This window comes from Pseudophryne corroboree, chromosome 6 (genome assembly GCF_028390025.1).
Source record: "Pseudophryne corroboree isolate aPseCor3 chromosome 6, aPseCor3.hap2, whole genome shotgun sequence".
Classification (NCBI taxonomy): Eukaryota; Metazoa; Chordata; class Amphibia; order Anura; family Myobatrachidae; genus Pseudophryne; species Pseudophryne corroboree.
Window position 1 is genome coordinate 38095472 of NC_086449.1, and position 17071 is coordinate 38112542.

The 17071-nt window shown below is 46.9% G+C and overlaps 1 protein-coding gene and 1 non-coding gene across 7 annotated transcripts in view; both read right to left on the bottom strand.

The window, feature by feature from the left end:
• Positions 1-17071, bottom strand: part of LOC134934796 (transcription factor HES-7.1-like) — a 230968-nt gene that overhangs the window by 58688 nt on the left and 155209 nt on the right. For 2 of the 6 annotated variants that reach the window (XR_010179809.1, XR_010179808.1), the window contains exon 2: positions 10598-12016. The exons of 3 other annotated variants lie outside the window; for them this stretch is intronic. The gene's annotated coding sequence lies outside the window, so the exon portion shown is untranslated. Of the gene's footprint in view, positions 1-10597; positions 12017-17071 lie in introns of those variants that run through there. One more of the 6 variants, XR_010179810.1, reaches the window with a different exon arrangement.
• TRNAG-GCC (transfer RNA glycine (anticodon GCC)) lies at positions 15179-15249 on the bottom strand. Its single transcript has one exon. It is a non-coding gene; the product is annotated as a tRNA-Gly (tRNA).

Here is a 17071-nt window from a genome sequence, read left to right on the forward strand (position 1 = left end):
CCAAGACTTACCGCGGCTGCGTTTGACGGCATGGCGGTTGAACACCGGATCCTAAAGGAAAAGGGTATTCCGGAAGAAGTCATTCCTACGCTTATTAAGGCCAGGAAAGATGTTACGGCAAAGCATTATCACCGCATATGGCGGAAATATGTTGCATGGTGCGAGGCCAAAAGGGCCCCGACGGAGGAATTTCAACTAGGTCGATTTCTGCATTTCCTGCAAGCAGGAGTGAATATGGGCCTAAAATTAGGCTCCATTAAAGTACAGATCTCGGCTCTGTCGATTTTCTTTCAAAAAGAACTAGCTTCAGTACCTGAAGTTCAGACATTTGTGAAAGGAGTGCTGCATATTCAGCCCCCATTTGTGCCTCCTGTGGCACCTTGGGATCTCAACATGATGTTGAGCTTCTTAAAATCACATTGGTTTGAGCCACTAAAAACCGTGGATCTGAAATATCTCACGTGGAAAGTGGTTATGTTATTGGCCCTGGCTTCAGCCAGGCGAGTATCAGAATTGGCGGCTTTATCATGTAAAAGCCCTTATCTGATTTTCCATATGGATAGGGCAGAATTGAGGACTCGTCCCCAGTTTCTCCCTAAGGTGGTGTCAGCGTTTCACCTGAACCAGCCTATTGTGGTGCCTGCGGCTACTAAGGATTTGGAGGACTCCAAGTTGCTAGACGTTGTCAGGGCCCTGAAAATATATGTTTCCAGGACGGCTGGAGTCAGAAAATCTGACTCGCTGTTTATCCTGTATGCACCCAACAAGTTGGGTGCTCCTGCTTCTAAGCAGTCTATTGCTCGCTGGATTTGTAGTACAATTCAGCTTGCACATTCTGTGGCAGGCATGCCACAGACAAAATCTGTAAATGCCCATTCCACAAGGAAGGTGGGCTCATCTTGGGCGGCTGCCCGAGGGGTCTCGGCTTTACAACTTTGCCGAGCAGCTACTTGGTCAGGGGCAAACACATTTGCAAAATTCTACAAATTTGATACCCTGGCTGAGGAGGACCTGGAGTTCTCTCATTCGGTGCTGCAGAGTCATCCGCACTCTCCCGCCCGTTTGGGAGCTTTGGTATAATCCCCATGGTCCTTACGGAGTTCCCAGCATCCACTAGGACGTTAGAGAAAATAAGAATTTACTCACCGGTAATTCTATTTCTCGTAGTCCGTAGTGGATGCTGGGCGCCCATCCCAAGTGCGGATTGTCTGCAATACTTGTAAATAGTTATTGTTAACTAAAGGGTTATTGTTGAGCCATCTGTTGAGAGGCTCAGTTGTTTTTCATACTGTCAAACTGGATATAGTATCACGAGTTGTACGGTGTGATTGGTGTGGCTGGTAAGAGTCTTACCCGGGATTCTAAATCCTTCCTTATTATGTCTGCTCGTCCGGGCACGGTGTCCTAACTGAGGCTTGGAGGAGGGTCATAGTGGGAGGAGCCAGTGCACACCAGGTAGTCATAAATCTTTCTAGAGTGCCCAGCCTCCTTCGGAGCCCGCTATTCCCCATGGTCCTTACGGAGTTCCCAGCATCCACTACGGACTACGAGAAATAGAATTACCGGTGAGTAAATTCTTATTTTTTGCAGCGCTGCGATCAGATAGTCGCCGCCTATAGGGGAGTGTATTTTTGCTTGTGCAGCCGAGTGGTACAAAAAAGTTTTGTGCAGTTTCTGAGTAGGTTTGAACTTACTCAGCCGCTGCAATCACTTCAGCCTGTCCGGGACCGGAATTGACGTCAGACACCCGCACTGCAAACACTTGGACACGCCTGCATTTTTCCAACCACGCCCAGAAAACGGTCAGTTGCCACCCACAAACGCCTTCTTCCTGTCAATCTCCTTGCGATCGGCTTTGCGAATAGATTCTTCGTTAAATCCATCGCTCAGCAACGATCCGCTTTGTACCCATACGACGCGCATGCACATTGCGGTGCATAGGCATGCGCAGTTTTGACCTGATCGCACTGCAGTGAAAAAAACTAGCGTGCAATTAGGTCGGAATGACCCCCTATGTCTGTATAGGGTGTAATAGGTGTATTATGTTTATGCACAGTGGTCAGGTCATGTTGGGGTATAGTGTCCTATGTCTGCATAGAGTGTAATAGATGTATTATGGTCATGGCCAGCAGTCAGTTCATGTTGGAGGTGTAGTGTCCTATGTCTGTATAGGGTGTAATAGATGTATTATGGTCATGCCCAGTGGTCAGGTCATGTTGGGGTATAGTGTCCTATGTCTGTATAGGGTGTAATAGATGTATTATGGTCATGTCCAGTGGTCAGGTCACATTAGGGGTGTAGTGTCCCGTGTCTGTATAGGGTGTAATAGATGTATTATGGTCATGTCCAGTGGTCAGGTCATGTTGGGGGTGTAGTGTCCTGTGTCTGTATAGGGTGTAATAGATGTATTATGGTCATGTCCAGTGGTCAGGTCATGTTGGGGTGTAGTGTCCTATGTCTGTATAGGGTGTAATAGATGTATTATGGGCATGTCCAGTGGTCAGGTCATGTTGGGGGTGTAGTATCCTATGTCTGTATAGGGTGTAATAGATGTATTATAGTCATGGCCAGTGGTCAGGTCATGTTGGGGTGTAGTGTCCTATGTCTGTATAGGGTGTAATAGATGTATTATGGGCATGTCCAGTGGTCAGGTCATGTTGGGGGTGTAGTGTCCTATGTCTGTATAGGGTGTAATAGATGTATTATGGTCATGTCCAGTGGTCAGGGCATGTTGGGGGTGTAGTGTCCTGTGTCTGTATAGGGTGTAATAGATGTATTATGGTCATGGCCAGTGGTCAGGTCATGTTGGGGGTGTAGTGTCCTATGTCTGTATAGGGTGTAATAGATGTATTATGGTCATGTCCAGTGGTCAGGTCACATTAGGGGTGTAGTGTCCTGTGTCTGTATAGGGTGTAATAATAAGAATTTACTTACCGATAATTCTATTTCTCGGAGTCCGTAGTGGATGCTGGGGTTCCTGAAAGGACCATGGGGAATAGCGGCTCCGCAGGAGACAGGGCACAAAAAGTAAAGCTTTCCGATCAGGTGGTGTGCACTGGCTCCTCCCCCTATGACCCTCCTCCAGACTCCAGTTAGGTACTGTGCCCGGACGAGCGTACACAATAAGGGAGGAATTTTGAATCCCGGGTAAGACTCATACCAGCCACACCAATCACACTGTACAACCTGTGATCTGAACCCAGTTAACAGTATGATAACAGCGGAGCCTCTGAAAAGATGGCTCACAACAACAATAACCCGATTTAGTTAGCAATAACTATGTACAAGTATTGCAGATAATCCGCACTTGGGATGGGCGCCCAGCATCCACTACGGACTCCGAGAAATAGAATTATCGGTAAGTAAATTCTTATTTTCTCTATCGTCCTTGTGGATGCTGGGGTTCCTGAAAGGACCATGGGGATTATACCAAAGCTCCCAAACGGGCGGGAGAGTGCGGATGACTCTGCAGCACCGAATGAGAGAACTCCAGGTCCTCTTTTGCCAGGGTATCAAATTTGTAGAATTTTACAAACGTGTTCTCCCCCGACCACGTAGCTGCTCGGCAAAGTTGTAATGCCGAGACCCCTCGGGCAGCCGCCCAAGATGAGCCCACCTTCCTTGTGGAATGGGCCTTAACAGATTTAGACTGTGGCAGGCCTGCCACAGAATGTGCAAGTTGAATTGTGCTACCAATCCCACGAGCAATCGACTGCTTAGAAGCAGAAGCACCCAGCATTGTTGGGTGCATACAGGATAAACAGCAAGTCAGATTTCCTGACTCCAGCCAACCTGGAAACTATATTTTCAGGGCCCTGATAACATCCAGCAACTTGGAGTCCTCCAAGTCCCTAGTAGCCGCAGGTACCACAATAAGCTGGTTCAGGTGAAACGCTGACACCACCTTAAGGAGAAACTGGGGACGAGTCCGCAGCTTTGCTCTGTCCGAATGGACAATCAGATATGGCTTTGTGAGATAAAGCCGCCAATTCTGACACTCGCCTGGCCGAGGCCAGGACCAACAGCATGGTCATTTTCCATGTGAGATATATCAAATCCACAGATTTGAGTTGTTTAAACCAATGTGATTTTTTAGGAATCCCAAAACTACGTTGAGATCGCCCAGTGCCACTGGAGACATCAAAGGGGCTGTATATGCAGTACTCCCTTAACAACTTCTGGACTTCAGGAACTGAAGCCAATTTCTTTCTGGAAGAAAATCAACAGGCCGAAATTTGAACCTTAATGGACCCAATTTGAGACCCATAGACACTCCTGTTTGCAGGAAATGTAGAAATTAACCTAGTTGAAATTCTTCCGTGGAGCCTTCCAGGACTCACACCCTGGCACATATTTTCACCTAAGTGGTGATAATGTTGTGCGGTCACCTCCTTCCTGGCTCTGACCAGGGTAGGGATCACCTCTTCCGGAATGCCTCTTTCCCTTAGGATCCGGCGTTCACCCGCCTTGGCGTCAACGCAGCTGCGGTAAGTCCCGGAACAGACACGGTTCTTGCCGAATCAAGACCCTTCTTAGTATCTCTTGAAGTTCCGGGAACCAAGTCCTTCTTGGCCAAACCGGAGCCACGAGTATAGTTCTTACTCCTCTCCTTCCTATCATTTTCAATACATTGGGTATGAAAAGCAGAGGATGGAACACATACACCGACTGGTACACCGACGGTGTTACCAGAGCGTCCCAGCTATTGCCTGAGTGTCTCTTGACCTGGCGCTTCAGGTGGGACGCCATCATAACCACCTTTGGTCTTTCCCAATGGTTTACAATCATGTGGAAACTTCCAGATTAAGTTTCCACTTTTCCGGGTGGAATTCATTTATGCTGAGAAAATCTTCCCAGTTGCCCACTCCCGGAATGAACACTGCTGACAGTGTTATCACATGATTTTCCGCCCAGCGAAGAATCCTTGCTGTCATTGCCCTCCTGCTTCTTGTGTCGCCCCGTCTGATAACGTGGGCGACCGCCATGATGATGTCCTACTGGATCAGCACCGGTTGACTTTGAAGCAGGAGTCTTCCTAGGCTCAGAGCATTGTAAATTGCCCTTAGCTCCAGTATATTCATGTGGAGAGAAGTCTCCAGACTTGACCACACTTCCTTGGAAATTTTTTCCCTGTGTGACTACTCCCCAGCCTCTCAGGCTGGTATCCGTGGTCCCCAGAACACAGTCCTGAATGCTGAGTGTGCTGCCCTCTAAAAGATGAGCACTCTGCAGCCCCCACAGAAGAGACACCCTTGTCCTTGGAGACAGGATTATCCGCTGATGCATCTGAAAATGCGATCCGGACCATTCGTCCAGCAAATCCCCTGAGATCTGCCGAATGGAATCGCTTCGTAAGAAGCCACCATTTTTCCCAGGACTCCTGTGCATTGATGCACTGATACTTGGCCTGGTTTTAGGAGGTTTCTGACTAGGTCGAATAACTCCTTGGCTTTTTCCTCCCGGAGGAACACCTTTTTCTGGACTATGCCCAGAATCATTCCTAGGAACAGCAGACGTATCGTCGGAAAACAGCTGCGATTCTTGGAATATTTAGAATCCAGTCGTGCTGTCGTAGAACTACTTTAGATAGTGCTCTTCCGACCTCCAACTGTTCTCTGGAACTTGCCCTTTTCAGGATATCGTCCAAGTAAGGGATAATTTAGATGCCTTTTTTCTTTGAAGAAACATCTTTTCGGCCATTACCTTGGTAAAAGGCCCGGGGTGCCGTGGATAATTCAAACGGCATCGTCTGAAACTGATATTGACAGTTCTGTACCACGAACCAGAGGTACCCTTGTTGAGAAGGGCAAATTTGGACATGGAGGTAATCCTTGATGTCCAGGGACACCATATAGTCCCCTTTTTTCCGGTTCGCTATCACTGCTCTGAGTGACTCCATCTCGATTTGAACCTTTTATGTAAGTGTTCAAAGATTTCAGTTTAGACTATGTCTCACCAAGCCGTCTGGCGTCAGTACCACAATATAGTGTGGAAAAATAATACCCTTTTCCTTGTTGTAGGAGGGGTACTTTGATTATCACCTGCTGGATATACAGCTTGTGAATTGTTTCCAATGCTGCCTCCCTGTCGGAGGGAGCCGTTGGTAAAGCAGACTTCAGAAACCTGCGAGGAGAAGATGTCTCGACTCTCCAATCTGTACCCCTGGGATAATACTTGTACTATCTAGGGGTCAACCTGCGAGTGATCCCACTGCGCGCTGAGACTCTTGAGACTACCCCCCCACCTTGAGTCCGCTTGCATGGCCCCAGCGTCATGCTGAGGACTTGGCAGACGCGGTGGAGGGCTTCTTTTCCTGGGAAGGGGCTGCCTGCTGCAGTCTACTTCCCTTACCTCTATGTCTGGGCAGATATGACTGGCCTTTTGCCTGCATGCCCTCATGGGAAAGGAAGGATTGAGGCTGAAAAGACGGTGTCTTTTTCAGCTGAGATGTAACTTGGGGTAAAAAGGTTGGATTTCCCAGCTGTTGCCGTGGTCCCCAGGTCCGATGGACCGACCCCAACTAACTCCTTCCCTTTATACGGCAATACTTCCATGTGCCGTATGGGATCTGTATCACCTGACCACTGTCGTGTCCATGACATCTTCTGGGTGATATGGACAACGTACTTATCTTGATGCCAGAGAGCAAATATCCCTCTGTGCATCTCACGTACATATATATAGAATGCATCCTATTAAATGCTCTATATGAATAAAATATTTTCAGTCAGGGAATCCGACCAAGCCAACCCAGCACTGCATCTCCAGGCTGATGGCGATCGCTGGTCGCAGTATAACCACCGTATGTGTGTATATACTTTTTAGGATATCTTTCCAGCTTCCTATCAGCTGGCTCCTTGAGGGCGGCCGTATCTGGAGACGGTAACGCCACTTGATAAGCGTGTGAGCGCCTTATCACCCTAAGGGGTGTTTCCCAACGCGCCCTAATTTCTGGCGGGAAAGGGTATAACGCCAATATTTGCTATCGGGGTAACCCCACGCATCATCACACACTTCATTTTATTTTATCTGATTCAGGAAAAACTACAGGTAGTTTTTTCACTCCCACATAATACCCTTTTTTGTGGTACTTGTAGTATCAGAAATATGCAACACCTCCTTCATTGCCCTTAACGTGTGGCCCTAATGAGAAATACGTTTGTTTATTCACCGTCGACACTGGATTCAGTGTCCCTGTCTGTGTCTGTGTCGACCGACTGAGGTAAATGGGCGTTTTTAACGCCCCTGACGGTGTTTCTGAGACGCCTGGACCGGTACGAATAGTTTGTCGGCCGTCTCACGTCGTCAACCGACCTTGCAGCGTGTTGACATTCTCACGTAATTCCCTAAATAAGCCATCCATTCCGGTGTCGACTCCCTAGAGAGTGACATCACCATTACAGGCAATTTCTCCGCCTCCTCACCAACATCATCCTCATACATGTCGACACACACGTACCGACACACAGCACACACACCGGGAATGCTCTGACAGAGGACAGGACCCACACTAGCCCTTTGGGGAGACAGAGGGAGAGTTTGCCAGCACACACCAAAACGCTATAATTATATAGGGACAACCTTATATAAGTGTTTTCCCTTATAGCATCTTTATATATATCTCAATATCGCCAAAATCAGTGCCCCCCCCTCTCTGTTTTAACCCTGTTTCTGTAGTGCAGTGCAGGGGAGAGCCTGGGAGCCTTCTCTCCAGGCTTTCTGTGAGAGAAAATGGCGCTGTGTGCTGAGGAGATAGGCCCCGCCCCTTTTTCGGCGGGCTCGTCTCCCGCTATTTAGTGAATCTTGGCAGGGGTTAAATATCTCCATATAGCCTCTGGGGGCTATATGTGAGGTATTTTTCGCCAAAAAAGGTTTTCATTTGCCTCCCAGGGCGCCCCCCTCCCAGCGCCCTGCACCCTCAGTGACTGCCGTGTGAAGTGTGCTGAGAGGAAAATGGCGCACAGCTGCAGTGCTGTGCGCTACCTTTAGAAGACTGCAGGAGTCTTCAGCCGCCGATTCTGGACCTCTTCTTACTTCAGCATCTGCAAGGGGGCCGGCGGCGCGGCTCCGGTGACCATCCAGGCTGTACCTGTGATCGTCCCTCTGGAGCTGATGTCCAGTAGCCAAGAAGCCAATCCATCCTGCACGCAGGTGAGTTCACTCCTTCTCCCCTAAGTCCCTCGTTGCAGTGATCCTGTTGCCAGCAGGACTCACTGTAAAATAAAAAACCTAAGCTAAACTTTCTCTAAGCAGCTCTTTAGGAGAGCCACCTAGATTGCACCCTTCTCGGCCGGGCACAAAAATCTAACTGGAGTCTGGAGGAGGGTCATAGGGGGAGGAGCCAGTGCACACCACCTGATCGGAAAGCTTTACTTTTTGTGCCCTGTCTCCTGCGGAGCCGCTATTCCCCATGGTCCTTTCAGGAACCCCAGCATCCACAAGGACGATAGAGAAAGATGTATTATGGTCATGGCCAGTGGTCAGGTCATGTTGGGGGTGTAGTGTCCTATGTCTGTATAGGGTGTAATAGATGTATTATGGTCACGGCCAGTGGTCAGGTCATGTTGGGGGTGTAGTGTCCTGTGTCTGTATAGGGTGTAATAGATGTATTATGGTCATATCCAGTGGTCAGGTCATGTTGGGAGTGTAGTGTCCTATGTCTGTATAGGGTGTAATAGATGTATTATGGTCATGTCCAGTGGTCAGGTCATGTTGGGGGTGTAGTGTCCTGTGTCTGTATAGGGTGTAATAGATGTATTATGGTCATGGCCAGTGGTCAGGTCATGTTGGGGGTGTAGTGTCCTGTGTCTGTATAGGGTGTAATAGATGTATTATGGTCATGGCCAGTGGTCAGGTCATGTTGGGGGTGTAGTATCCTATGTCTGTATAGGGTGTAATAGATGTATTATAGTCATGTCCAGTGGTCAGGTCATGTTGGGTGTGTAGTGTCCTGTGTCTGTATAGGGTGTAATAGATGTATTATGGTCATGGCCAGTGGTCAGGTCATGTTGGGTGTGTAGTGTCCTGTGTCTGTATAGGGTGTAATAGATGTATTATGGTCATGGCCAGTGGTCAGGTCATGTTGGGGGTGTAGTGTCCTGTGTCTGTATAGGGTGTAATAGATGTATTTTGATCATGTCCAGTGGTGGTGTCACAATCCCTATGCACACTGTGCACACTGACTGTCTATCCTTACTGCTCATATCTGGTCCATTAAAGGAGTCAGGAGAAGGTGTAGCTTTATGTGATGCTCCCTGATACCTGTAGGTCGCACTGCTCTATGGTGCATCATACATAGCATCATTCTGTACTGCAGCAGCTGCATCAGTGTCCTTACAAACTGTTTACTACTGTTGCAGGCATGTGCGTATATTTTATCGTGCTAATTTTTTATACATAACTATGATACACCTACTGGGCTGTATAAATTCATGATACATACAAGGGTTTAACCCCAAACCACTTCCATTTGTGCCGGTCACAAGGTCACAGAGATTTCACATTGAAGGAACAAAAGTCTACAGAAAGTTTTCCCAGGACTTTTTATGGGATAATCTGTGAGTGTGTCAGTAGAGGGAAGGGGGACAAATGGTAGGAGATTCAGATTGTGTCCTTATCGCCTCACCATTCCCCTAACACCTCTCCATACATTCTCTAAGTGTGACAACAGCAGAAGGAGAGGCTGGGCGGTGTAGGTGACATCAAAGGACGGCAGGTTCCAGTGGCTGAGAACAGATCTGTGATGCTACTGAGATGTTCTCCAGATCTGTGATGCTGGATTTATCATGAGATCTGTGAGTGGAACATTTCCTGGGGCCCATATCCAGGATGGTGTATGCAATTGTGCATGTAGTCATCCACCTTATACCGTCATTGTAAGCAGGGCTGACAACAGAAATTGTGCGGCTCGGGACTGACAAAAGAGACTGACAAATAATTATTCCCCCTTTTCCAAAAACAAAAGATTCTGCAACACCGCTCCACCGCTATGTGATGTCATACATCATGAAGGGAAGGCTTGATTTAAGAAGTCCTCCCTGCATATCAGCATGCTGTTGTTGCACACACCTGGTGCAGCTCTCCAGGTATCAGCGGAAGGAGCCAGGGGGGGCGCCCCTCTCTCTGTAATGGCCCAGGACACTAGTCCCCACAGTTCCCCCCTGGTGGCCGCCGGGATCCGGTCTCTAGGTCAACAGTAACTAGGTCGACACTATCTAGGTAAACCACTATTGGTCGACAGTAACTAGGTTGACAGGGTTTATAGGTCGACATGTTCTATGTCGACAGGTCAAAAGGTCAACATGAGTTTTTCACGATTTTTTGATTTTTTTTTTGAACCTTTTTATATTTAACGATCCACGTGGACTACAATTGGAATAATAATCTGTGCCGAGCGAAGCGGTAGCGGGCGCGAGTCACCTTGCCCAAAGCATGGCGAGCGAAGGGAGCCATGCGAGGGGACACGGTGCACTAATTGGGGTTCCCGGTTACTCTACGAGGAAAACGACACAAAACCCCCCATTAAAAACTCATGTCGACCTTTTCACCTGTCAACCTAGACCATGTCGACATAAAGATCATGTCGACCTAGAGACCCTGTCGACCTAGTTACTGTCGACCAATAGTGGTCGACCTAGACACTGTCGACCTAGTTACTATCTACCTTCCGTACCACAGCCATTGCTGCCCTGATTGTAAGATCAGATTTGCCTAGGAGAAATGCTCTTTACTGCCTCAAAAGTCAGATAGTGCGTTCATTGGCTCTGTTTGGGTATGTAATTAGTGGATCTCTGTGAGGTAATTTCCCAGTAAAACATTCAAAATGACGACCAACGAGCACTCCAAATCATTGCAAAGGCATTAGGCGTCTCTGGGAGCTCAGTGCAATACATTGTACAAATGTATATAAAACGAAGACATATAAAACTGCAGCCAGGCTACTTATACTAGCTAGCCCAAGCTTAGTTGCAGGACAAGAAGGTCCCTCATCGAAGAAGCCGCTGCAAGGCCAGCTGTGACATAGAAATATCAAGTCAGTGGCTGCTATGGAAGATAATGTACATGGGTTAACATTCTATAATGCATTCTGCAAAAATGGTCTGTATGGGAGGGTCTCAAGGAAGATGACCTGGCTGAAAAAAACAACAACATATCTTTGGAACACAAAGATTCAGCAGAGATATAGCATACAGCATTGTGTTCTGGCCAGGCAAGAGTGGACTTTGGTGCCAGAAAGCTTGCGCAGTGTTCCGCAAGGTCCTTCTGCAATCCCATTTGCTTTTGACCCAGAATTTTCATAAACTCTTCTGTCCAATTCTCTTTTAAATGGAACATTCTCAAATTAGACAGAATTTATTACAATCATGATTACATTTCTTTATATCTGCTAGACGGTTATTCAGGACATGAAACATCACTAATGGTCCTGAGAACACGGGCATTCATAATATTCATGTTCTACACTATGATGGTGTTTAAAGTATTCTTCAAGAACATGAAATCTCCCCCATCAAACAACGAGGACTCCCTGCATCCGGGAGCTGAGGAGCTGAGTGTTTGCCACGGGGCTGTGTGAAAGTAACAAGGGGATTCAAATTATGGAGGTAGCTTCACCTCTTTATTGTGCTGCGACCATTACTGAGAAGTGTGTTCATGGGAAAGACACACTTCTTGCTTCACAAGTATACGTCTGGTGGCTCCTGACGCTTCTAATGAGTCTTTGATGTCTCCAGGTCTTCCAGAGATCTGACTGACCTCCATTCTCCTACTAAGCCACCACTAAGTCATGGTAGGGCTATATAAGTGGTTGCCACAGGAATCTTCTCTTTCTAAATCATTTCTTATCAAATGATTCCAATGGGGAAGAGGATATATATATATTTTGAGATTTTGTCCTCAACACTTGAGCAGGTCTTTAAAACTGCAAATACACCCAGGTTGCAGAATGTCCCCAAATGCACAAAGCCATTAACTCAGGAAGACTCGGTGGGTTTGGGATGTTTGGGGAAAACACAAGCTGAAAAGAGACAAAAAGAAAAGGGCATAAGTTAAGAGACAAAGACGAGTCTGAATGTCACACTCACTTATGCACCATTTGGGACAGGCCATTGCAATGTAAATAAGAGACATCCATGTGTACTTGGATGCGAGAGGCTTTGTGACAAAGGTTCCAGTATTTAATTGAGATACTGATTACCTGTGTATCTAACTACACAACAATACTGTGATATCTGGCAATTGGAGATACCTAGAGATCCACAAGTGGGCCCTCTGGATAGATTAGATAGATAGATAGATAGATAGATAGATAGATAGATAGATAGATAGATAGATAGATAGATAGATAGATAGATAGATAGATAGATAGATAGATAGATAGATAGATAGATAGATTGCTGAATGTGGCTAAGACAGAGGGTCATGGCACCTCAACGGTCCAGGTTTTAAGTTTATCCATGCTTGGCCACAGGTGACATAATTAGCACCGCATCCTAAAACCTGGAGCAATGGGGTGCCTTGAGGACTACGTTTGAGAACCTCTGGGCTAAGAGGTGCACACACAAGCCTCGTCGTGTCATTATCATTACTGCCAAAGTCACGCGTTACCCAGTAACACCACACAATATGGCTGTTTGGGAATCTCTTGCGGTTGCATCAGACCTGTCTGCCTATAGCGGCACCTGGCTTAATGTTTTAGCTAACTCATCACCTTTACATTGCTACCAGTACTGTATATAGGAAGGACAGGAAATTACATGCAGGAACAGAGAAATAAGAGAAAACATAGACGTAGTAATGGGCCAAAATAAATGCAGAGCGCAGGTTTGTTGCTATTCCTGGGCTTGTTACGAGATAGTCTGCAGCCTTGCTGATCTCTATATATATGCTGTTAGTCTGGCTCCCTTATAGATTTCACATTAAGGGCCTAATTTAGATTTAAGAGTAAATCATGGAAGCCATTTTTGACCTCCCCTCCAGAAAACCCCCCAGAGATCTAGGCCAAGGTGCATGTACAAGTAATGTTACGGAATGACTTGCGCCATAAGGGCCCCTCCCTCTGCTGCAAGTTGTGGCACCGTATGCATGGAGCGCATATTGCGTTATCGTAGTAGGAGGGTACAGCAGGCACGCCACACAGGAACAAGAGCACAAAGACCATGCAGGACCATCTTACCGGCATTGTAGGTCCTGGGCAAAGCAATGCTCTGGAGCCCCTGCCCACCCTTTCACGGGAACCAATTATAAAAAAAATCATAACATGCCCCTCCTGCGGCTCCACACCGTCTCTCCACATGCTTCCATACAGAGGAAGGCTGGGTAGCTCCAGCCATCCACCAATCAGCAGGCTGCCAGCCGTTCACTGTCTGGCCGCAGGCTGGGAGGCAGGTAGAGAAGTGTGTGACTACCACCCACCCTGCTCAGAGGCCCCTAAAAGTGTGGGGCCCTGGGCCGCTGCCCAGTGTGCCTATATGTTAAGATGGTCCTGAGGCCATGTGGCCTTCAGGAGGGTGTAACAGAATCGCTGGGACCCTTCTCACTTTCGGGACCCCATGATGACAGCATCCCCTGCCACTGATTCACAGTCCGGGAACCTGGAACAAGGAAATGCTCCGTAGATAACCAGAGAGGTTAGTGAACTAATGAAATACGAGGGACCTAATTGGATTTCCATAAAAACAAGTGAAGGGGATCCAGGAACCATTGTATTCTCCTGAGACTAATTTACATATTATCAGTTTCTCACCTCTTAAAGCAAACATGTGATTTAAATGCTCTTCCTGCTCTATCTACGCATCCATACCTTATGCAAAAGCACTTTGTGTGTACTGTGTCCACCCAACATGTGACCAGACAACAGTAACTGTGGGGACGTTCTCATGCTTAGGGGAAAATACACAGAATAAGGAGGGCTGGAAATCTGAGGACGACGGAGGAAGAGACGGTCTACAGGCTCCGATATAGAACAGAAGAGCTAACACTCTACCGAGCACAGCGGATTTAATAATAACATTTTGTCACCACATGCATTCTTATGCTAGACTACATAGATGAACCCTGGTCCTAAGGTTTGATAATGAAATAGTAAATGGGCCCAGCATCTGCCAGGTCACCTCAGTCACCTAGCTGCGTGAGGGTGGCCAGGAGGAGGGTCACGGCTACCATGGCAGCCAAGCCACGCCCCCTGCGCACAGTGTGATGACCTCATTTCTATCAGCGGTCATCTGTATATAATACTACAATGGTAGCCAGAGACCCTACAAGAGAAGGTTTTTGTTCAAAACAGTCAATCATGAAAATAACGAAATGCTGGTTGCAAAACGTATTATCGCAAAAGGATCAGGGCCTATTTCAGCAAAAATAGGTGTTTACCTGTTTTTCCTTTTTAATAATGGCTACCGCCTGCGTTGCAAATGGACGCACAGCATGGCTAAGCATAATTATCAAAGACAGCTGATGTACTGTTTTATTACTTACATTTTATATTTATATATTTATATTGCACATGTGTGTTCTACCCAGTGGCGTCTTAAGAGAGGAGGGGACCCGCACGCAGCCGCCGTTGCGGGCCCCCTCCTCTCCGGCAGCAAGTAGACTCCGTCATAACGCCAGAGCCTACTGCGCATGTGCAGGTCTCCGGGAACATGGCCGCCCGCAACTTGTTCCCGGGGACACCTCCAGTGCGCATGCGCAAATCACTCGGAAATGGTTGCGACGGCCATTTTACGAGTGATCTGTGCCCGCACAGCAGGGCCGTCGCCGCGGGACTCCGGAAGGAGCACGTATAATATATGGGTGCAGTGTGTGCAGTGTGGGCCCGTGTGCATCTTGCACACTGCGCCAATTATAGAAACGCCTAGGGTTCTAGCACACGCATAGCCTTAATGGTGTTCTCCGCATGGCCAGAAAAAGAGGCACTAGGTGTTGGTTAAAAAAAAAACAACTAAAAAAAATATATATATATATATATATATATATATATATATTATATTTATTTCTATACAATATTGATAGATAAGCCCATTAGTGAAATATTTAGGTGTAGAGTGTCCTGGCAGAGTGCACACTAAAATCAGATAGAATCAACTAGTGCACATTACCATCCCCATTAAGACGGAACAAACTATTACAATGTTAATGCTGTAAAAAGGAAACTGAAACACAGCAAAAAACACTATGCTGCATTGGCCGGGAATCGAACCCGGGCCTCCCGCGTGGCAGGCGAGAATTCTACCACTGAACCACCAATGCTCACATGCAAATTTCTTTGCAATGGAGCAGATCAGTGTACGAGCACTCAGGTCAGTGTATGATGAGCACTCGGGTCTGTGTATGATGAGCACTCAGGTCTATATATACTGTATATAAGCACTCAGGTCTGTATAGCTGCCTAGCACTTATTTTACTTTTGCAAACTTTTGTTTTACATGAAACTTTTGTGATCACCGCACTGATGCCTGCTGCAGCTACCTCCAATGCAAACACTAGTTTTACTTTGTTGTGACATGATGCAAAGTGTTATACAACAACAGGTAGTGGTGCCCAGCTGTGTCTGTGGAGGTGTGAGGAGCTGCTAATACACACATCACACATCACACATACACAGCCCTAGGGGAGGGGGCAGGAGTGTGTCTGAGGAGTGTGTCAAGGTGACAATGACAACACCTAATTGTCCTGTGCAGCTCAGCAGCCATACACCCCCAGTGCGAGCTCTGCTCCCTGGCACACGGGTAATTGGGGAATAATAACACACAGACTGTGGGAGGGAGGGGGGCAGACTGTAAATTCCGTCCAGGAATCAGGGAGGACGGTGCAGTGACCCCTGCTGGCTGTGTGAGGAATTGCTGTCACCTGTAAATGTCCATTGAGGCCTTCTCCCTCTGGCATGTGCCTGCAAATGAGATTTATTATAGGTACAGGGGCCAGGGGGCAGTTCATTTGGAGGCGATGTTTATGCTGCACTTATGGTAGATCTGGAAATGCATTTTTTTTTTATACGCAGCCCTGTACTGCAGCAAAATAAAATAAGCAACTTTGGTGGCGAAATCAGGGGCGACAGCATTTTGCGGTCATTGCTGGCTATTCACTGGTGATTTAATGGAGATTATAGAAATATGTGGTCACAAAGTGATATATAAGGTGTAAGGAGTATCAGATTATCCTGGTCACGTGTGCAGTAGTGCGGGGTGCACTGAGAAGTGAATCGTACTTTGTTGGGCGCTGCAGAACCCTTGTGGCGCCAAATAAATAAACAATAATAATTAATGCTAACGAGATCACTTTAGTTTTACACATCGCAGGGACGTGCTCCTATCAGAACACTGTAAGCGTACAGTAGTACATCCCGGTGGTAATTAGTTTTTAATGTCGCAAATAGCCCCTAAAACTTACAATAATGATAGAATGGATATCATATATAGCGCTCCCCAATATAACCTGTCACACAGGTGTTGGGATTGTGAGGCACACCAACTTTGCATAGAATTTTTTGGCATCACGTAAGTAAAAGAAAATAATAGTACAACCCCCATCAGACTCCTCGGAGTGCAGGGACAGCAAATTACCAGCAGGGAGCGATCACACAGTTAGGGGATTTTGCCATAGGCACATCCCATAAAATTCCAAATCTGTTTCTTTGCTTATGTTTGCATCATGGGGACAGAGGTGTGTCTAGAGAGGTGTAGGTATTGGCATTTGTGTAGGATTGTCACCTCTGCGTTATATAACGCCTCTCTGTGTGGGATCGCAGCAGATAAGGGGCAGATTTTTGGACATGAAGAGGTCATCAGGGACAAATGGCGGAACCTCTAGAGATGTTGAGGGGTACGGATTAATTAGAACTTGTGGGCTCATTTCTCAATGAGTGATAAAACTGGTTACGTATCATAAATGGTGTTTCAGCCAAACAGCTTCCAATTATCATTTTTCAAACACATGATAGTTAGGAGCTGAAAACATGACAGTTGGGAGCTGATTGGCTGAAGCAATTTATCATACGCAACAGGTTTTATCTTTCACAGTCAGTTTTATCACTCGTTGATAAATGAGCCCTTGGTTTCTTAGGGGCATATCC